Raw genomic sequence first — 23,009 nt, forward strand, 5'->3', positions numbered from 1 at the left:
ATAAGATTCATTAGACATTATAGGGGCAATAATCAAAGTACTCACATTGGTGCAACAAAGCATTATTTTGAAAACTTAGCCAATATGAAGCTGGTTATTTAGTGCAAGTAGTGGGAGAATGTGAAATGTATGAAGTCTCCAGAATTATTCTATATATCCTATTTGCCATTCAGTTACATAAATCTCTCAGAATCACGATAGGATCATGTGTAGGGCTTTAGTAGCCATATTGGTCCTGGAGAAAACTGGAATTTTTCTAGGTTGTGGTATCTATTAAAAGACCAAAAAGCTTTCTATGTTTCACAGGCCACTTCTTCAGACAGGAAGGTGGTGGCATTTTCAGGACTGATGCAAGAGTATTTGGCACCCTAGTGAACCTTCGGTTATGCATCTCCTCCAGAGCAGCCAAGTTACCCAGTTCCAGGAGGGAGATTTTAGGCCAGTCCTGGATTTCTGACAACCCCATTCTGATGCATTGTGGGACCTGCAGCACTGATTTCAATTGGTAAAATCAGGGACCATGGCACAAATAAGAGAGTACTGCTTTAGAGATAAGCTCAAAACCAGGACTAGACTGAAAGTCACATGCCTGGAATTGGGTAACTTGGCAGCTCTTCTGCTTTCCCAACTTACCTACTAGTGGCATCTCTAGTACAGCCCTCCTGCTTACTGGCAACAAAGGCTCCAGCCCAGTGTTCCCTTCTTTGGCGATATTGTTTCTGGCACAGCACCTCTCTGGGCCTCGCACTGTTTGGATTTTGCCACCCCCAAAACTCTGGCTCTCTAAGCGACCGCCTAGCTTGCCTAATGGAAGCACCAGCACTTGTGGCGTAGCCACGGGGTGGGGCCTGAGTGAGCCATGGCCATCCATTTTGGCCTCAGGCCCAACCAACCAGGGCTGTCTGACACTGGAAGAGGGCTGGAGCAGCAATGCCGTTGCAGGATCCCATCCCTGCAGTGCCATCGTGGGATCCCATCTCTGCGACAGCGAAGAAGAAATCCAGAGCTGCAATGCTGCTGTGAGATCCCATTCCCGTGGTGGGGGAAGAAGGAATTTGGCTGTGCCTAATGAAAAGGCCCCATGTATATATATGTATGTGTGTGTGTGTGTGTGTGTGTGTAGGTGAGAATGGGAACTTGAATGTGTGTATATGGGTGAGAATGGGAACTTGAATGTGTGTATATGGGTGAGAATGGGACCCTGGGGGTGTGGGGGGTGAGAATGGGAGCCTGGGTGTGGAGGAATGAGAATGGGAAGCTGAGTATGCATCTGTCTGTGGGTGAGAATGGGAGCCTGGTTATACATCTATGTGCATATAACAATGGGAATCTGGGGGTGCATTTTTGGGTGTGAGAATGGGAGCCGGAGGGTTGGGGGTGAGAGCTTGTGCTTGTGGTAGAGCATATGAGAGTGAGAGATTGTGTGCATGTGTATGGTAGAGCATGTTTTAGTGAGAACTTGTGTGTGTAAAGAATGCGAGAGTGAGAGCTTGTGTTTATGGAAGAGCATGAGAGAGTGGGAGCTTGTGTATGTGTGAGCATGTGAGTTTGTGTGTGTGTGTGTAGAGAATGTGAGAGTGAGAGCTTGGGTTGGGGGAGAGCATAATGAGAGTGAGAGCTTGTGTGTGTGAGGGAGTCTGTGAGAGAAAGCATGAGTGTGTGTCTGTGTGAGGGAGGAAGGGAAGAAGACAGTAGGAAAAGAAACAGAACAAGAAAGGAGACCCTAAAAAGGAATTAGAAAATCACTGACAAGGGAAAAGTGGGAAAAAAAGAGACTGGGACTAACTGATTAGAAAAATACAAAGATCAGACCACAAAGGTAAAAACTATTACTTTGAGATGTTTAGCAATTGGAATATACCATCTTTGGAAATATGCATTACTTATATTTTTCTCTATCGTCAATATTAGTGTTCAGAGTCTAGTTTATCAGGCTATTTTATTTATTTATTTGTTTATTTATTTAAAATCTTTTCTATACCGTCGTTAAGCTAGGTACCATCACAACGGTTTACAACAAGGCACAAATATTAATGTTGGTATATGTCTTGATTTATATCCACTAAACAGGTGCCATCAAGTTACGGTAACATAAGTTTCATTATAAATACTCATTGGTGGGTGTGATACATCATGTCCTTTCTTATCTGTGACAGCTTTAAATAGATTAATCAAAATATCTTATCATTTGGTGTTGAACGAAAAAATAAAAAATACCGTACACACATATATAACTTAGGGTAATGTGCTTGGGTGTTCTACAGACCGCATCCTATACTCCTCGGGTTCTGCTCTCCATTCTCTCTGTAATACGCTTGTTTAAATAGCCATGTTTTTAAATTTTTTCTGAAGGTTTTGATTTCTCTTTGTAAATGGATTTCTACCGGCATGGTGTTCCATAATATAGGTCCTGCTAAGGAAAGTGCCCTTTCCCTCACCTGAGTTAGTCTTGCTGTTTTGACTGAGGAAATAGTAATGCTTTATTTGCTGATCTCAAGTTTTCTGTGAGGGACGTGTAAAGCGAAGGGCTGTGTTCAGCCATTCAGCTTTTCATTATGTATTAACTTATGTATGGTACATAGGGTTTTGTACTGTATTCTTTGCTCAATGGGTAACCAGTGTAGTTCAGCTAGGGTTTCGGTGATATGGTCTCTTTTGCTTTTACCAGTCAGAATTCTTGCGGCAGTGTTTTGTAGTAACTGGAGTGGTCTTATCATGGTGTATGGTAAATCTAGTAGAAGGGCATTACAGTAGTCAGTGCTAGTGAAAATCAGAGCTTGTAACACTGAACGTAAGTTATTAGTTGTTAGTAGTGGTTTTAGTCTTCTAAGAGTCATGAGTTTGGCGTATCCTTCCCTTACTTTTAAAGATATGTGTTTTTCAGGTTAAGCTCTGTGTCAATTATCACTCCGAGGTTTCTTACTTTTTCTGCTAATTCTATTTTTTTGGTTGTTTTTGATTGTGATTGGGTTTTGAATGATTTCAATGTTTTTACGTTCTAAGTGTAGGAATTCTGTTTTCTCTATATTAATAACTACCGTAGTTGCATTTGGTTTAGTAGCTGTTTGATGATATCAAGATACATGTTAGCTATGTTTAATGTTTTTTCTATTGTGTTTATTTTGGTTTTGTCTGCATGTTTCTAATTCTAATTTGTAGTCTCTTATTTCTATATTAGGTAAGGGTTGGTCTCTGTTTTGCCTGTGTGTGATTGAAGTGCACTATTTCTGCTAACATGTAGTTTCTGGGGGTCACGTGGGGTGATGTGCTGAAGAGGACGAGTTTCCCTTCAGCTCCGAGCACCTCGCGCTTCAACCACCGGCTTTGACCTAAAAATCGGCAAAGCGCACACAAATTCGGGTTCACAGGGCTCCAGCACATGTCTATAGTCAAGTACATGAACAAATCGCCGCAGTTGATGGCCTCAAAAAGCAGCCATAAGGAAAAGGAAAAGGACAAGGGAAGAGCAGGGGAGGCCAAGATGGTGGCGGTAGCTCCCGAGCTGAAACCCGGCCCGCTGAGTGCGATCACCATGGAGATGCTGAGGGAAACTATAGCAGCTACCCTAGATGAAAAGCTAGCAGGCATACAAGCTACACTTACCGAGATAAGCGAAGCGCTTTCCGACTTGGGCCCGCAGCTCGACCACGTGGAGAATAGGGTAACGATGGTAGAGGAGGAAATGGCGGCGGTAGCGGCGAAAATTCATGCAAATGAGTCCGCACTAAAAGACTGTCAGGAGAAACTTGAGCTTGAAAACAGGTCGAGGAGGGCAAATCTCCATTTTCTAGGGCTCCCAGAAGAAGTGGATGAGAGAGGTTTGGGGGACTTCCTGGAGGAATGGCTCCCAGAATGGTGGACCTGCCAGAGCTCAAGGAGGTCCTATCTATTGAACGGGCTCACAGAATGAGCCCTAGAAAAATGTCTGATCAATACCCGAGAATCGCCATCGCTAAAATCTTAAATTATGCTCACAAGCAGAGAGTGTGGCTGACTTTCAAACGTAAAGAACTGTCATATAACACTCACAAAATACGCATTACACAAGATTACTCCATCCAGGTGTCTCAGCTCCGGAGACAATTCTCAACAATTTGCACCCATCTTGTAGAAAAAAATACAAAGTTTGCACTCCAATTTCCAACGACTTTAAAGATCTGGAAAGAGGGCAAAGTACACACCTTCACTTCGCCGGAGGAGGCAAAAATTGCTTTACAACCAGGCGCCAAATAAGACCATGAGCCTGCTATGACCCTTGAATTAAACACACAGGATTACAGCTGTTGGTTCCTGGTTTGTTTTTTCTTTTACTAAACATCCATATTAACTGGTTGTCTGCCTAGCTGCAGTGGCTCCTCTGCGACTAAGGAACAACGCTGGTCCAGCCAGAGTGGGCTACAGCACTTAGGGACTCTACTTAACTGCCGTTTTGGAGGGGGGCAGGAGGCAAAGCCACTATGGAGGGTACCTTTCAGGATGTACACCCGCCACAGAGCACCAGCTATGGATCGGACACAGCAAAATCGGGTTAGGTACACCGCAGAAGTTCTGCTAACCGGACATCATGAAAGGCTGATCCAGGCTTCCACCAGTGAAAATGCGCAGCACGATCGATAAGGGGTTGCAAGGTGCCCGTACATCCGGACACTGAGCCTCAACTCCCATCTGCGTGCAGAGGGAGTAAGACTGTGTGTTGTTGTTGAACGTTTATGTTGGTTTTGGGGATGGAGGGGGGGGGGGGAGGACATAGCATGGGGCAATAGGAGGGGCACTTCTGGGACAGGAGGAATGAGAGGGCTGGGTGAAATATTAGGAGATAGGGAACAAAGGAGGGAGTTGGGAGGTGGCAGGGTTGGAGGGGTGTGGGGGCTGGGCACCCCCTCCAAATGGTTTATGGATTGCAACTGCTGGCATATGGTACGTGACATCGGTATCACGTGAATACGTTTTTTTCTTGGAATGTTCACGGCCTGGGCACGCCAATTAAGAGGAAAAAGATTTTAAATCACTTAAAAAACATGGGGGCAGAAGTAGCCTGTTTACAGGAGACTCATCTAAATGAGCAAGAGAGCCAGAAGCTGAAACGGGATTGGGTGGGGAACTGTATCTTTGCTCCAGCCAATGGATGCAAAGCAGGGGTCGCGATCCTTATCCACAAAACGTCAGACTTCCGTATAAAGCAATCGGTAGCTGACCCGGAAGGTTCGTCTTAGTAGCAGGACGCTGGAAGGGACAAATGGTGATGATATGTAATGTTTATGCGCCCAGAAACCAATTCCCATGATTTTTTGTAAAACTATTGAATGTGATAATCGTCCATGTGGAAGGCTCGCTAATCCTAGCCAGTGACTCTTAAACTGTCTACATGACCTGAGCATGGACAAATCCCCAGCGGGACCAACACAATTGAATAGAACTCCTACTGGGGTGGAATTCCTTTGCCAAATCTGGACTTAATAGATGTATGGGAGAGTCTTGCACCCAACAGAAAGGGACTTTTCTTTTTTTTCCAATCCACATGGGTCAATGTCAAGAACTGATTACATCCTCATTACGAAGTGGCTCTTTCCCCTAGTCAACAGAGCTGATGTGGAACTCCCGGTTATCTCCGACCACTCCCCCTGTATCACTTACGCTCCGGTTAGGGGTCCAAGGGACAGGAGACAAAATCTGGAGATTTCTGGCTGGCTTAGCGACGGATAGAGATTTCCAGACCTATGTACAAGAGAAATGGTTGGAATATAAATCTCATAATGAGCAACACAATCTCCTCTCCACAACTGTTCTGGGAGGCTGGAAAGGCGGTACTCAGAGGTGACATTATCGCCTATCTCAGTGCTAAGGCAAAAATTCTACAGCTCGAAGCCCAGTTGAAACACTCCAAGCAGAATTGGGTTGCTAACCCATCTGAGATGAATAAAAAAACTTATTACAGTACTATGGGACGGCTCAATACAATTCTACACACTCTGGCCTTCAGAGAGTTACAAGCTGCAAGCCACAATTTTTTCAAATTTGGCAATAAGATTGGCCGGCCCTTGGCTAATTTAGTCCGGAGCACGAGATAACACTCCCTCATTCATAAAATGCAAACTAGCATTGGAACTTGGGTCACAAAAATGGACGAAATGTGTGAAGTATTCCACGCCTTTTATGAGACTCTATACACAGATGACCTGGATCCGAAACAAAGCCAGGAGAAGGTTTTTTTCTCCGATATAAATCTCCCCAAATTATCAGAGAGCCAAAAAGAATTTCTCAATAAACCCATCCAAACATACGAAGTCCTCCAAGTGATAAAAGGGGTGGTGAAAGGGAAATCTCTAGGACCCGATGGGTTCTCATATGACTTTTACAAAATACTACAGGAGAAAATTACGGTCCCCTTAACGGATTATTTTCTGGACAGCCTCGAGAAAAACAAGTTCCCGGAGGAGTTTAATACTGCCCATATCATTGTTCTAATGAAGGACGGGAAAGATCCATGTTTCCCAGCATCGTACCGGCCTATATCACTTTTAAATAGTGACTTAAAAATTTTGGCAAAAGTCCTTGCAGTACGATTAAACACCCTACTCCCTTCTTTAATTTCAGAACATCAAGTGGGTTTCGTAAAGGGCAGGAGAGTTACAAGTCACATACTTAAACTGATAACCGCTAAGAAGATATCTCAGAGGGAAAAAATCCCGTTGTTGGCAGTAGGATTTGATTCTGAAAAAGCATTCGATAGAGTGTCCTGGGGCTACTTATTTTCTGTCCTCCAAAAATTTGGCTTTTCAGGAGGCTTTCTGAAATACATTGCTCTGTTATACGATCAACCGGTTTTTAGAATACTAGTCAATGGGAAAAAGTCTGCAAAATTTTATCTCCAGAGAGGGGTCAGCCAAGGGTGTCCTCTGTCACCACTTTTGTATATCTTATCCATCGACCCATTGTTGCGAAAAATAGAAGGGCACCCAGACATCAAGGGCTTTGTACGAGGAAGGAGGGTTTTAAAGTGGCGGCATTTGCTGATGATGTTCTGGTTTTTTTGACACATCCACAGAACTCACTCCCTACCTTGTTAGACCTTCAATCCCAATTTGGTTCGTTTGCCAGACTTAAAATTAACTGAGATAAGTCAGAGGCTTTGGACATCTGTCATCTGGTACGGCAAATGTGGTTGGGCTTGTTTCCCTTAAAATGGGCAAATGACAGGTTAAAATACCTAGGAGTCCTAATCCCCTCTGACTTGGACACGATTTATAAGATCAACGTCCAGCCTAAACTCAAGGGCATGATAGATTCGCTCACAAAGTGGAGATTGCTACCCCTATCGTTAAAAGGACGTATCCATCTTTATCAAATGGTAATTCTACCAAAATGGATATGCATTCTTCAAATGCTTCCCATCTGACTCCGATTCCGATATCTACAGGTCATAAACCAAGCTCTGTCCACCTTTTTATGGGGGGGCAAAAAGGCACGAATCTCTCTACATATCTTATAGTGACCGGAGAACAAGGGAGGCCTGGAGTGCCCGAACATTTTTAGAAATAGTCTGGCTTGCAACCTTAGAATCCTTCACGACTGGCTATATGAGGCAACGTTTTTCACACCAGGCCCCCATCTCAGGGAGTGGTACGGGGAATTTTCTTTAAATGTGCTTTTACATGTGCAGCAGTGGGAGCTTCCCCATCATCTAAGGAAGTATGTCTGCAAAAAGCTAGGGCTGAAATACGACCAAACGCCCATTGCTAAGCATTCACATAACACCCATTTTCCCCCTGGCCAAGGAACATTTGTTTTTACAAGATGGAAGAGCGGGGGATTAATATACTTGTACCAAATGGTACACCCGGTCACAGGTGTCTTGTACACCTTCCAAGACCTCCAAAAAACCTACTCGCTTCCTAAGTCAAATTTTTTTGCCTATTTGCAACTCCGGCACTTTCTGAATTCACTCGGAGATGACCAAATGTATTGGCAAAAAAACAATCTCTCACTAACCTCATGATGGCACGGGTTAAGAAAGGCCCAAGCATCTCTGGCTTCTACAGGGAATTGTCGCAGAACCCGGGCACCGATACTCTTAGACCACTGTACACCGCGTGGATATCCTGGCCTGCATTCCATCTATCTGTGAAAGACTTTGAGGCCCTTTTCTCCCATATCAAGGACATCACCGCTGAGCTTCTGAGGGAAACAAAATGTGGGCAGCAAGACGGGTCCTTTACCCACTGCTTCTGGGTAAAGGACCCAGAAAGATATTCTGGAAGGATATTATATAAACATGCACGAAGATATGGCAATGTCCACTACCAGAGGACCCCTGCTACCTAGTTGTTTGGGGTTTTGCTGGATGACTCTTCAGTTAATTCAGATCTGCTAGCATTTATAACAAAGGCAGCAATTTGGGGAAGAAAGTTATCTTGGCCGGGTGGCTTACGGATAAAGCGCCACATGTCGATCACTGGTTCCAGAGGCTGCTGAATCTCAGCTCCCACGAATATCAACTAGCTCAAAATTCAACTGCCAAAACCAAAGATAAAATGAATAAGATCTGGTTACCATTCTTCTCTCATATCATGCCGTCAGTAACACCTCAGTAATACCCTCGTATCCGTCAGACAGAAATGCTGTATCACAAGAGCTGGTAACCATGCAAGAAGGCTATTGTGAATCGCTTACCGCCAGGAACCCCAGCCACATCACTCCGCCAGATCCCAAGGGGGGCGTTCGACTGCGTGGGGTTCCCTATCTGCTTTGTCCACAATGTAGAGATCTCCTGCTACGGAATATAAAGGAAGGCCACCCTCCTACAAAATGCCAATTAAGGACAATGGGGAAGGATGGGGGGGGGGGAGGGGGCAGGAGGCAAGGGACACTAATCCCCCCCAAAGCACAATACAGGGAGTAAAATATGGTCCCCGGGGGATAGGGGAATTTCTCCGTTACGGGTTGGGTAATAATACAAAATTGAAGTTACACACGTGAGTGCTGAAAGAAGGAATGTATACTGTTACACCTTAAAGATGTATTGCTGGTATTTGAATTTCAGTTTGTGGTTATGTGTTCCCGTTTTGTAGTACTGTTTATCATTGTATGTTCAAGCAACTTCATAATAAACAGATGGAAAAACAAAGCAAACGTAGTTTCTCTGTAGTAATCCAGCTTGTTCTGTTACTCCAGTAGGTGATGTATTAATATTCTAGGGCCTATTGTAGTATTTGTATTGCTGCTTTTTCATAAGGTTGCTGTTATTTGAGTCCTAAGGGTCAGTGCTGTGACTGTTTGGTATGGCAAGGTTCTAGATGTCCCTTTTTTTGCAGGAGTTTGTGTTGTTTCAACATCTATCTGACTCCTTTATGTTGGCTGCTTGGCCTTGGGGTACACTATAAATTGTATGCTGATGACATATAATTTTTTCCCCCTCAAGGATATTTGGCATCTCACAGAGCAATTCATCCCATCATGTCTTACAACCTTTCATGATTGGCTTTTTCAAAACAAACTTGCCTTAAACATCCTGAAAACCGAAATTATGATTCTATCTTGGTTCCCTCTTTCTTATGTTCCTGAAAGAATTGTTTTAAAAAATCAAAATATACCCATATCCAAAACAGTTTGTAATCTCAGCATTCTCGTCAATCCGTCTCTCTCTTTGCATGCTCATATCAAGGCCCTTACACAAACTTAATTTTTCAAACTGTGACTCTTACGCCATCTAAAACCACTTCTGGATCCTCCTGATTTTAGAATGGTTCTTCAATCGCTTCTTTTCTCTGGTTTGGATTATTGCAATGCACTTTTCACTGGTTTGCCTGCTTCTTCAATTTACCCTTTACAGATTATCCAAAATTCTGCTGCCAGCCTTTAAAGGGTACACACATACGCAAACACATCACCCCAGTTTTGCAACTATTACATTGGCTCCCAGTTTCATTTCAGATTCAATATAAGCTTGCAGTTACTATTCATACCCTCATTCATAATATTCCTTTACCGTGGATTGCAGCAACACTAAAATTTCATACTCTGTCCAGAACATTACACTCCAGTGAGTGCCTTCCAGATACGTTCTCTCCTTCGACAATCCACCTTGAAGAGACTAGGGAACGTGCTTTCTCCATTTCCAGCCTTTTTATGGAACTCCCTCCCCAAAGAGTTACGTACAATAGCAGAACCAAAGTTTTTCCATATTGCTCTTAAAACCCATTTATTTCAAAAGGCATTTTCCATCTCAGCACTAAAAAACATCTATATTGACAATAGTTGGGTATATCACACTGTCAATGTGATTTTGTTTGATTTTTGCCATTGTTGATTGATTCTTTTGTAATTTTATGTAATTTTATTATGTGTTTTCTTGTACCCTGCCCTGAAAGTAGGAAGGGTGGGTAACAAATATTTTAAAATAAAATGTTTAGAAGTGGAGGGATATTTTTTGCTGAGGTGACACCAGAATTTGAATTTTTTTTTTTCATGTTGGTTGTAAAGTGAATTGTCCTAGCTCTGCTCTGCATCTGTTCTGATGATTAATGATAATGTATTATAGTTATGATGATTTCTGGATTTTTGCAGAGGATTCATGAAAAAATACATTGATTTTTGTTTTATTACATGTTTGATTGGATGTTTATTTTCTTTGCCCTTTACATTATATACTTGTGCATTTATAAACTGCAATAAATATAAATTAATACAGGTTAATAAGAAATATTTATGCTGGTGCTTGAAATAATCATAGCTGGGAACTCTCAGGATTTCACCCTGATTCTCAGGGAATTTGAATCAGTTGCAGGGTCTCAAGGGAAACACTAGAAATCTCAGGGACTCTCTGTATACAGCTCAGCAATTCCCCTTCCTCAGTAAGCCTGCTGAAAACAAGAGAACTGGGGTGAGTCCGGAGCAGACACTAGAAGCAGTATGTGGGGAGAAACTGGAAAGGGGCTGCAACACACAAAAAACTAAGTCTGTAGCTGTGATTCCAGGACTTGGGATGCATTCAGCCAAGGGTAGAGTGAGGATGCATAAATCATGGAGCTGAGACTTATAGGGGGTGGATGCAAAGACAATGCTGGGGTCAGGAAGAGAGGAAGTGGAAATATACTGGGTTATCTTTGGAGGGGGACAGGTGATAAGTGGTGGATGGAAGAGAGAAAAACTGTGGGGATGGAAGGGAGAAAGCTGGGGGGGGGGGGGGAGTGGAAAAGAGAAAGCTGATACATATTATTCCATTCCTCTCCCCTCCCCTCCTCTCCTCCCCCCAATCAACAGCAATCTCAGGGTGACCACAACTCAAAAATTCCCAGGGATGGAAATAATCATACCTGGGAACTTTTGACTTCCAGTCACTGAGATTACCATGCATTAGCGGGGGCAACGGGGCGAGGGCAACTGCACAGTGGGACCGGATGCTCACAAATTTGCTCTCATAAACACTCTTACATGTTCACACTTACTTTCACTGCTCATTCTCTCACATTCTCACGTCCATTTACACCTTTACTTCTGCCATTCTTCCACCAACACACACACACTCACGTCTCTCCCTCTTCCATACACACATGCCCATTCACTTTCACACCCATGCTCACTTGCACTCAGCTCTCTTCTACTCACCTACATACACTCTCAGATCTCTTCTTCCTATACAAATACGCACACACTCTCACAGACATGCTCATTCATTCTCTCTCCCCTCCTTTCAAAACACACTAGCCACACCAGACTCTAACTTGGGCTCCTGCTGCAGCAGCCTCTTCCTTCTCTCCCTGTTTCTTACTCCTCGTTTGATGCACGGGCAGGAAATTGCAATGTCGATTGGCCAAGGCAAACAGGATGGGGCAAGCAAGTGGCTGGATATAGGAAACATGGTGTGCAGGAGCAGGTGGTGTCACAAGGAAGCAAAGTTAAGAGTTAAAAAATCCAGAGATTGTAGAAATCACTGTCGAGTTTCTCCTTTTTCAGCCACGCAAGACCAATGACGTTCCTTTCTTCTTTCTGGGTCCAAGCACATTGATTTTGCTGCAGCACCCAGAGATCTCCGGCTCAAATCCAGAGAGTTCCCAGGTGTGACCATGACTCATGGATCCCTAGTGCTCTCCCTCCCTGACTGATCTTTGGCTCTCCAGTCCTTTTCCTATATCTTCCCTAGCAATGCTCCCCATTCACTTGTGCCACATTGACCAAGAGCTTTGATCCGGCTTCTTCCCCCAGTTGCCGTCCCAACCTGTGCATATGCTCATAGAAAAGGTATATGCCACTTCTATATACCCACATTTAATATTTAATTTTAATTTTATCCATATGTTACAATGTTCCTTATATTAATTGTTTAATCAACTGTTATCTTGTTACAATGTAAAAATAGGGCAGTTCCGGCTCTATTCAACCTGTTATCTGGAAACCGATGTGATATCTCGATCGAATGTCGGTATACAAAAGAAATAAATAATAATAATAATATTGATCCAGTCCTCCTCCCCAGGCCATTTATCACCATCATTAATTATCATTCATATATTCATAATCATTATTTAATCACAAATTCATCACTATTATTCAGGTCAATATCAGTATCTATATTTAATATTAATCATCAATTCATCAGGCAGACCAATGAAACCCTGAGTTGAAAGTGTGCTCTTACTGTGGTGTATATATAGTCACCCTGTTTGCCTTCTTACAGTTCTCTCTCTCTCTCCCCTTAAAGTTTCATGCATGATGCATAATGGATGTTGTAAACTACTTAGAAAGCCATTGCAGGGTGCAGTATTTGGCATTATTTATCAATAAAAATACAATTAGTAGGTCTCAGACCTGCATGCCTATAGTCCACTCAAAAAATCAGTTCTGACTACCTACTGACCAGCACTGGGTATTATGATTGATTTTTGTGTATTTTTTTAAAATGTAGTTAAGCTTGGAACCTTCACAATCGATGTTACTGCTGGCAAGTTTCAAACTTGCCCAGCTCAACCCCTTTGCCCGTATACAGCTTCCAAGGAATCTTTGGGGGATTGATTGGTCGAAAAGTTGTTCTAACACTTTCCTCTATGAAACACTCGGGCCAATCAACACAGAGCATTCCCCACGTTCTGACCACGTGTCCCAGGTGTGTTTTTTCCGCCTTATTGGGAGTAACTCCTAGCCCTGTTCTTTCCTGCTTCCATCAGATGTCGCTCTATCCGCATAATCACATCTCTGTGGTCCATTTTCTCCGTCTCTACGGCAACCCCCCCTCCCTTCCTCCTTTTCCGTTCCTGCAGAGTATCGTGAAGCGCCGTTTTGCACTTCCAGCTTCGCCCCCCCCCCCCCCCGCTTCTCTCTCTCTCTGACTCGTTATAACAGACTATCTACCGCGCGAGCCCAGAGAAAGAATTTTTTTTTCTCGAGCACCCTAAATTACGAGTGACCGGAAAGCAGCAACCGTGGCAGTCGGAAGTGACGCACGACAGTTGGTGAGAGCCGCCGGTGAGGGGTGAGGTGGGCGGCAGGTGTCAAAGTCGGTCGAATCGCGGCAGGTAAAGGGTTTAGATATTCGGCCTTTACCTGCGGGAGCAGAGGCAGCGCCGCCCGGGGGGAGGGAGAGAAAGGGGGGGGGGACTGGAGGTGGAAGAAGGGGAGGTGGTGTGCGCAGGCGCAGTTGCCACCGGTGGTGACAGGTAGAAGTGGCTCCGAGCGGCGCACGGTGAGTGTGTGGGTGATTTGAACGGTTCAGCAAAGCTACTAAGATCTCCCCCTTTTTCTGTCCTGAGTTTTATTTTAAGGATAAAACATTCAATAACTTTTTATCTAAAATTTTATTTTTTTTTCGTCTGGTATTATTTAGTCCATATAAATATGCCAAATGAGTTACTTTTCACTGTGCGGTTGAGAACCAAGCTTTGCTGGCTTTGCCATAGAATATGAAACCTTGCCGTACGTGCATAGCATATTTGCCTTATAATTTTTGTAAGTGTGACTGTACACTAGTACATAGCACACACTAATGTTTTAATATTAATATTCAAGTACATTTGAAGCAAAAAGCATATGTAGGAGTCACTTGGGCCCCTAGCTGCCCAAGGGGCAAAGAGGGTGCTCACGGGAGAAGGAAACAGCAGAAAAACGGAGTGAATTCTTTGCCTCAGTCGTTACAGAGGATGCTGGGAACATACCCATGCCTGTATTCTTTAATGGTGGAGATTCTGAGCATCAAAACCAAATATCTGTGGTAATATAGAATGTAATAGATCAAACTGACAAACTAAAGAGTGGCATCACCAGTGCTATTAATAATCTGTAATATTTCATTTAAAACAGCCATGTTTCCTGAAGACTGGAAGGTGGCAATGTAATGTCAGTTTGTAAAAAGGAAGCCAGGATGATCATGGAAACTATAGACTGGTGAGCCTGATAGTATCTGGCAGAATGGTAGAAGCCATTCTTAAAAACAAAATCACAGGCTTTGTAGATATGCAGGTAGCTTAATGGAGAAGTCAACATGGTTTTAGAAAAGGGAAGTCCTATCTTACCAATCTTTTAGAATTTCTTGAAGGTGTAAATAAACATAGATAACTATGAGCCAGTTGATATAGTGTATTTGGTCATTCAGAGAGCATTGGATAAAGTCCTTCATGAGAGACTACTTGGGAAATTATAAAGTAATGGAACAGGAGGCAGTGTTCTATTCTGGACTGGTAACTAGTTAAAAGGCTGGAAACAGAGGATAGGACTACATAATTTTTCCAAATGAAGTACCACAGGGATCAGTATGGGGCCATGTGCTATTTAACATATTCATAAATGATCTGGAAAAGGGAACAAGCGGGGAGCAATGTTGCAGTTGCGTTAAAAGCATCAAAGCATATTGGTTAAGGGTAGTAATCTCCATGCCTTCTGCTAAGGGTAGTAATCACCGTACCAGCAAGTTACCCCCTGTACTTTTTTTTTCATTTCTGTCCTCTAGCTTTTAGAGATCCACAGTTTTTATCCCATTCCCCTTTGATTTAGATTTACAGGTGATACAAAATTATTCAAATTTGTTAAAACAGCAGCAGATTGCGTGGTACTGCAGAAGGACCTTGTGAGATTAGAAGACTGGGCAACTGAATGGCAGAAGAGATTTAATGTGGGAAAGTGACGCACATAGGGAAAAATAATCCCAACTACAGGTACACAATGCTATGTTCTGTTTTGGGAGATGCTACCAAGGAATAGGACCTTTTGGAGTCCTTGTGGACAATAAATTGAAATCTTTGGCTCAGTGTGCAGTAGCAGTCAAAAAAGCAAACAATATTAGGAATGAACTGAAAAGAAATGGAGAATAAAATGGGAAATATCATATTGCATCTATATCAGTACACAGTGCCATCGTACCTTGAGAATTGTGTTCACCCCATCTTAAGAAATATATACAGACTAAAAAAGGTGCAGAGAATGGCAACAAAAATGGTAAAGGGGATGGAGCATCTCTCCTTTGAGAGGCTACACAGGCTAGGACACTTCAGCTTGGAAAAGAGGCAGCTGAGAGGTGACATGGCAGAAGTTTTATAAAATCATGAATGGGGGTGGAATAGGTCAATAAAGAATCATTTATTCTCTCAAATATTTCTAAAACAAGGGGACACTATGAAACTGACAACCAGCAGATTCAAAACAAATTATATAAAGTACTTTTTCATTCGGCGCATTATCAAGGTGTACAATTTGTTGTCAGAGGACATGATCAAAGAGACTAGCATAGTGGAGGTTAGGACAAATTCCTGAAGGAAAAGTCCATAGCACATTATTAGCCAGGTAGACTAAAGAAAGCTTTTGCTATCCCTGGGAGTGAGTAACAGAAATTAGATCTTCTTTATGTATTAGTCCTATTATTGTCATAGAAATGACAGCAGAAAAGGACCAATGGTCCATCCAGTCTGCCCATCAAGCTTCCCATGGTAGTATCTGCTGTGCTGTGTAGTCACTCCTATGTATCAGTCAGTTTTGCTTGATGAGCAAGCAAAATGTAGAAGCAATCCTGTGTGTTTTCCTTAATGTCTGAGCATCAGTACCCCAGAATGTTTAAAAAAAAAAAAAAAAAAAAGTCATGGCTTGTGTTGGTTGTCTCTGCATCCAAATTTCTCTTTCTTTTCATCCCCCTCTTTTGAAGCAGAGAGTGATGTTGCAGTTGCATCTAAAGCGTTAAGGGTAGTAATCTCATTCCTTCTGTTAAGGGTAATAACTGCTGCTCTGTGCTGGTTACCCCCATGTTCATCAGTTCCATAGATCGTAAAAGTTGGAGCTCTCGTTGGTTGCTGTCTAAATCCAATTCCCCTTTTCCCCTGCCGTTGAAGCAGAGAGCAATATTGGAGTTCCATCAAAAGTGTTAAGGGTAGTAAATGCCGCACCAGCAAGTTACCCCATGCATGCTTTCTTCATTTTCTTTAGGACTTGGCCATAGAAGTAATTCTTTACCTTTTCCCTTATGTCTAACAGTATCCCAAACCATGAAAGTTGGGGCCCTCGGTTGTCATCTGAATACAGTTCCTCTTGGCCCTCTGCTATCTAAGCAGGAAGCAATGTTGCAGTTGCGTTAAAAGCATCAAAGCATATTGATTAAGGGTAGTAATCTCCATGCCTTCTGCTAAGGGTAGTAACCACCGTACCAGTAAGTTACCCCCTGTACATTTTTTTCATTTCTGTCCTCTAGCTTTTAGAGATCCACAGTGTTTATCCCATGCCCCTTTGAATTTTGTGGCTATTTTCTTTTTCACCATCTCCTCCAAAAGGCATTCCAGGCCTCCACCACCCTTTCTGTGAAGAAATATTGGTTCTGAGTCTTCCCCCCCCGGAGTTTCGAAGTCTATACATTGTGGAAACCTTTTAGGTATCTGAAGGTCTGTACCATATTTCCCCTGCACCTCCTCTCTTCCAGGGTATCCATATTCAAATCCTTCAGCCTCTCCTCATGGGTCTTCCGATACAGACCCCACACCATTTTCATCACCCTTCTCTGGACAGCCTCCATCCTGTCTCTTTCCTTTTTGAGATACAGGCTCCAGAACTGAACACAATACTCCAGGTGAGGCCTCACGAAGGACCTGTACAAGGGGACTATCACTTCCTTTTTCTTACTGGTTATTCCTCTCTCTGTGCAGCCCAGAATTCTTCTGGCTTTAGCTATCACCTTGTCACATTGCTTTGCCATCTTCAGATCCTCAGACACTTATCATCCCAAGCTTCTTCTCTTGGGCCATGCACATCAGTCTTTCACCCCTCATCATTTACAGCTCTTTTGGATTACTGCACCCCAGATGCATGACTCTGCACTTCTTGTTATTGATTCCCAGCTGCCAAATCCTTGACCACTCTTCCAGTTTTTTAAAATCACTTTTCATTCTCTCTACTCCTTTAGGCATGTCCACTCTGTTGCAGATCTTATTATCTACAAATAGACATACCTTACCTTCTGTCCCTTCCACAATGTTGCTTACAAAGATATTGAACAGAACTGGTCCCAGCATTGATCCCTGAGGCACTCCGCTTGAGATGGCTCTCTTCAGAGTAGGTTCCATTTACCATCACATGCTGTCTCCTATTAGTCAACCAGTTTGTAATCCACAACATCACCTTGGCACACACTCCCAAGCTTCTCATTTTATTCACAAGCCTTCTATGCGGAACCGTATCAAAAGCTTTGCTGAAATCCAAGTAGATCACATCAAGTGCTCTTCCTCCGTCTAATTCTCTAGTCACCCAGTCAGATTTGTCTAACAGGATCTTCCCCTGGTCAATCCATGCTGCCTCGGGTCCAGCAACCCATCAGATTGTAGATAGTTCATTATAGTTTCCTTCAGCAGCATCTCCATTAATTTTCCCACCACCGAGGTGAGGCTAACCGGCCTATAGTTTCCAGCCTCCTCTCTGCTACCACTCTTATGAAGATGGGCCACCACAACTTCCGTTTCCAGGGATCTATTGAAAAGGTCCTTCAGCGGACTCACCAGCACATCTCTGAGCTCCCTCAGTATTCTGGGATATACCTCATCCGGCCCCATGGCCTTGTTCACTTTGTTTGCCTAGCTCTTCCATACATTCTGTTCCGTAAATGGAGTTTCATCTACTCCAGCCCCATCTACAATCTTGTCTACCAGCAACTGTCCTTCTCCAGGGTCTTCTTTAGTGAACACTGAACTGAAGTATTTATTTTAATATTTCTGCCATTTCTTTGTTGCTCTGCACACATTGTTCCTTGTTCCTTTCTATTTCACTATAACACTATGGACATTTCTTTTTTCTCTCATATATATGAGAAATGTTTTGTCACCTCGCTAAACCTATTTGGTAATCCTTTCTTCCACTTTACCTTTTGCTTTCCTTATTTCTTTCTTCGTCTCCCTCAGTTTTACCAAGTATTCGTCCTTGTGTTCCTCTTTTTGGGATTCTTTATACTTCTTGAACACTGTTCTTTATTTTTTAATCCACTTCCTTTAGAAAACCAGATTGGTTTCTTTTTCCTCTTACTTTTGTTTACCTTTCTAATATATAAATTTGTTGCCTTTGTAATAGCTCCTTTCAGTTTGTCCCATTGTTGTTCCACCTCATCCATTTTCTCCCAGGCTTCCAGTTCTTTCTCAGGGAACATTCCCATTTTACAAAGTCTGTATTTTTGAAATTCAAAATTTGGATCTTTGTGTATCTTCTCTGTATCCTGTTTGCGATATCAAACCATACCATCTGATGGTCACTGGTGCTCAAGTGGGCACCTACTTGGACATTCAAGACATTATTCCTATTTGTGAGTACCAGGCCAAGTATCACACGCTCCCATGTGGGTTCCATTACCATTTGTTTGAACAGAGCCCCTTGGAAAGCATCCACTATCTCTCTACTTCTTGCAGATTCCACAAAAGGGATGCTCCAGTCCACATCTGGCAGATTAAAATCTCCAACTAGCAGCACTTCTCCCTTCCCTGTACGTACCCAGATCAGTCCAGACTACTGGGTTTTGCCTCCCTGCCAGCAAATGGAGACAGAGAAAGTTTCACTGACACTATACATAACCCAGTGTGCCACCTGCAGGCCCTCAGTATTTCTCTGTCTCCAGAGAATAAGGAGCTAGATAGAGGAATTTGTGCAGGAGCAAGGTTCCAGGGGGGGGAAGCTACCTCAGCAGCTCGGGGAGCTCAGCAATTGGGTTTTTCAGCAGCTTTTCTGCCTGCAGAGGAGACCAGGTGTTTGCTTCGTGGCGCTGAGGGACTGTTCCCTTGCTTGCCGTTGAGATGCTGGTGGTGCTGTGGGTGCGGAAAGGAACAGCATGTGCATGCAGCAAAAGCATTCGCGGGTCTGCGTCAAGCATGACCGCACTGGTAGAACATGCTTAATGGGTGACGGGTCTAGCACTGAGGCTTTCCCCGTCAATGTGGAAATGGCAGCCATTTTTGATTCCCTAGCAACGGGAGAGGCAGGGGAATCCCCTCCTCAACTATCGCTGGCAGTTCCCTGTCCCACAAAGGCACTTACCAGAGACGACAACTCAGTGTTCTGGTAGAGGTCTTCTGCTGGTTTTATTTGCTTATGCGCAAAGTGTGTTTAGCACATTTAAAACTAATCGGAGAAAATTCTTTTTCACTCAACGCACAATTAAACTCTGGAATTTGTTGCCAGGGGATGCAGTTAGTGCAGTTTGGTGTAGCTGGGTTTAAAAAAGGTTAGGACAAGTTCTTGGAGGAGAAGTCCATTATTTGCTATTAATCAAGTTGACTTAGAAAATAGCCACTGCTATTACTAGCATCAGTAGCATGGGACAGACTTAGTTTTTGGGTACTTGCCAGGTACTTATAGCCTGATTTGGCCACTGTTGGAAACAGGATGCTGGGCTTGATGGACCCTTGGTCTGACCCAGTATGGCATGTTCTTATGAGATGCTGGCTCTTGGCCCCAGTCTCCATGGATTCTCAGCCAGTCAAGAGGCTTGAGCTGTTGAGAAGCTCTTCAGGCCGATGATTTTCAGTCCTGGATGTTAAACAGATCTGGGCCTAAATATGCTGAAGGTGCAGGTAGGTTTTAGTTAGTCGGGTGGTAGGCCACTGCAGCAGTTCTTTTTTCGCGTGTGTAGTCATGTGCGAACATTCTCAATGCATGGCGGTTGCATGTGCTGGGTCCTTTGCGCTTAAGGCCACGGCCTAGATTTGAGCGTGTACATCTGCAACCTAGACTTGAGCACTTATTTGCACAGGTACTTGAGCATGTATTTATGCGGGTACTTATGCGCATATGACTATGGCCTATACAAGTGCATATTTGTGCATGTACTTGTTCACATATGACTGCGACCTAGTCTTGAGCGTGTATTTGCATGTGTCCTGGCGAGGCGTGCGTGTACGCCCAGGTGGCATTGGTGTGTGCCAAGAAGACAGCCTATAGCCGACGTTCAGGAGAGCTAGGTGCCAGGTATGACCAGGTCCAAGCGCCTTGCTATCTGTGAGGCGTGCCGTCTGATGGTAATTCAGTCCTTGCTCTCTCTCCATTTGTATAGAGGCTCAAAGCAATTTGACTACTACAGCTTTTGCTCATGTTGGGACATCTCCTCGGCCTAGGGTGACTCTGGAGGGGGGAGACGAGGCAATGGTCAGTTCTCCTCCCTTGTTCCTGAGGGCAGAAGCTTTCCTGAGAGAGGTTGGAGAGAGCAAGGTTGGGCCTATGGACTCTGGTATAGATCCATCCTCCTCCTCCTGAGTGGAATGTTTCCAGGACCTGCAGACATTTCTGCAGGGGTGCCCAGTGAAGGCAAAGCAACCTACTATGTAGGGATCATGGGCTTGTTAATTTCTTCACCCACTTCTTGGAAATGTTGGTGACATATCAATTTCGGTTTGCCACCCTCATCCTCTAGTTTAAATGCCTTATGATGTATGATTTGAATTTTTCACTTAGGATCTTTTTTCCTGCCACCGACATGGACTCTTACTGTCCCATACACAGCCGCAACCCCTAATATATCCAAAACTTTCTTCCTTACTCCTGGTTTCCTAGCATGTAGGCAGATGGACTCAGGATCAGTGGATTATGCAACTCTGCTAGTAGATGGAGACGGAGCAAATTGACATCACAGTGTATATATATACTCCTGCAGCAACATCAACCCACCAGTATTCTCCGTCTCCAGCAGATCCCCTATGGGGATTGCTTCATATTTTATAAAAAGAGAATTAAAAAAAAAAAAAAAAAAAGGCCCACTCTCCTGTGGTGATACCAGATGGTCCCTCCACCATATTCCTTAGGTGATTTCCATGGTCTCTCAGATGTGTGCCTTGGTTCGATAGCTGGTTTTCCGCTGGCCTGGACTTAGCTGATAGTACAGCTTAAAGGCAGCGTGTGCAGGAAGTCGAGCGTGGCGGTGACAGCAGATGCCCTCTCCCCCTGCAGCCGGAGACCGTCTCTGCACTGAGCCGGGAAGGGCAGAGCTCAGGTAAGTTTAAAAAAAAAAAAAAAGTCAGTTAGTGTAGAAGGGTTTTGTAGGACTTCCTCTGGTCTCTATGCTTGGTGCTCCATTCCGACGTTCGTTCCCACTCCCGTGGGGTTAAAGGAACTGGGCAGTGGCGCAGGTTGAGGAGCCCGGGTGGGCTAGGCCCTGTTAGGCTTTTTCCTGCGCGTCGCGTGGTAGGCCACTATGGCATTTTAGCACGCTTCTGTGCATGTTTCACTGTCCTTTACAGGAACGTTGGCGTGTGCAGTGCATCTGGCTTTGTGTACGATTTGTGCTCCCAGTTTTGGATGGACTTCCTGTGCGCACATTTTTTAATCATATTGGTGGTGCACCCAGATTTTGCCGCACTATTTGTGCATTTATTTTTTTAGTGGCGCATAAACTTTGGGTGCCTAACTTTTGAACGCGTAAAATTTGTGCGCTTGAAATTTTTAAACACAAGCCAGCTGGACGCACATTATCAGTTGACTGGTGAACAAGAAATCTAAGCGTCTTTCTCTCTGTGTTGCCTGTCCTATTCGGGCATCTAGCCTGGAGTGCCCTCTAACATGTCAGCGCTGCTTAGAGACTCGGGGAGAATTATCTTCCTCTGATTTTGCTAAGCCTGGTTCTTCCCAGCCTGATGATGGTGTGGCTAAGGTTTCCCAGCCTGATGATGGTGTGGCTAAGGTTTTTGTCTGGAGGTAGGCTGGACTTTGGAACTCCCTTTACTGGTTCCTCTGCAGGAGATGGCAGCTCAATGGGCCCTGCTCCAGTACCTTCTGGTTTTGGCCTAGATTATTCTGCCTTTTCTTGGGTACAGTGTTTTCAAGGATTGCAATCCTTTCTTCAGGCAGTCTTCAACTTTGACTAATCCTGTCAGATCAGATCCTCAGCCGGTGGGGCCCCTCCCTCTTCTAGTCCTTTGTTTAGGCGCCGAAGCACACCTTGGTTAACTTTGGGTATTCCCAGTAGGAACCCGGATGGCACTGATGATGAGGCAGATCCTGACTCCCTGGAAGATGGGGAAATTCCTCAGGGACTGGAACCATATCAGAACTGAAACATGGTCCTTCATGGTGGTTGTAGGAGGATCATTTGAGAAAGGGAGTTTCCCTGACGTCGCCGGAATGGTTGATACTCACGACAGATGCGACTCTCCAGGGTTGGGGAGTGCACTGTCAGGAACTAACGGCGCAAGGGCGCTGGAACACAAGTCTCTCTGGAGCATCAATCGCCTGGAAGCCCAGGTGGTCTGGTTGGCGTGCTTACAGTTCAGTGACAGACTGCAGAGTCAAGTGGTCCGAATAATGTCAGACAACGCAATGACAGTGGCTAACATCAATCGACAGGGAGGAACCAAGAGCCCAGTAAGTGTCGCTGGAAATAGACCAACTTATGGAATGGGCGGAAGGGCATCTCCAGGTGATCTCAGCCTCTCACATTGCAGGAAAAGACAATGTAAGAGCAGACTTTCTCAGTTGGGAGAATCTGGACCCGGGAGAATGGGTGTTGTCGGACAAGGTGTTTCAGCTGATAGTGGATCGCTGGGGCTTCCGTTCCTAGACCTGTTGGTGACTTCTCACAATGC

General features: G+C 44.1%; 1 protein-coding gene across 3 annotated transcripts in view; it reads left to right on the forward strand.

Annotated features, from left to right (window-relative positions):
- Positions 1–13,141: 13,141 nt before the first annotated feature.
- The window catches only part of PICK1 (protein interacting with PRKCA 1), a 135,176-nt gene continuing 125,308 nt past the window's right edge, over positions 13,142–23,009 (forward strand). Inside the window, exon 1 of one of the 3 annotated variants that reach the window (XM_029590150.1) lies at positions 13,142–13,508. The gene's annotated coding sequence lies outside the window, so the exon portion shown is untranslated. Of the gene's footprint in view, positions 13,509–13,581; positions 13,676–23,009 lie in introns of those variants that run through there. The other 2 variants (XM_029590151.1, XM_029590152.1) reach the window with 2 other exon arrangements.

The sequence above is a fragment of the Rhinatrema bivittatum genome, chromosome 2 (assembly GCF_901001135.1).
Source record: "Rhinatrema bivittatum chromosome 2, aRhiBiv1.1, whole genome shotgun sequence".
Lineage (NCBI taxonomy): Eukaryota > Metazoa > Chordata > Amphibia > Gymnophiona > Rhinatrematidae > Rhinatrema > Rhinatrema bivittatum.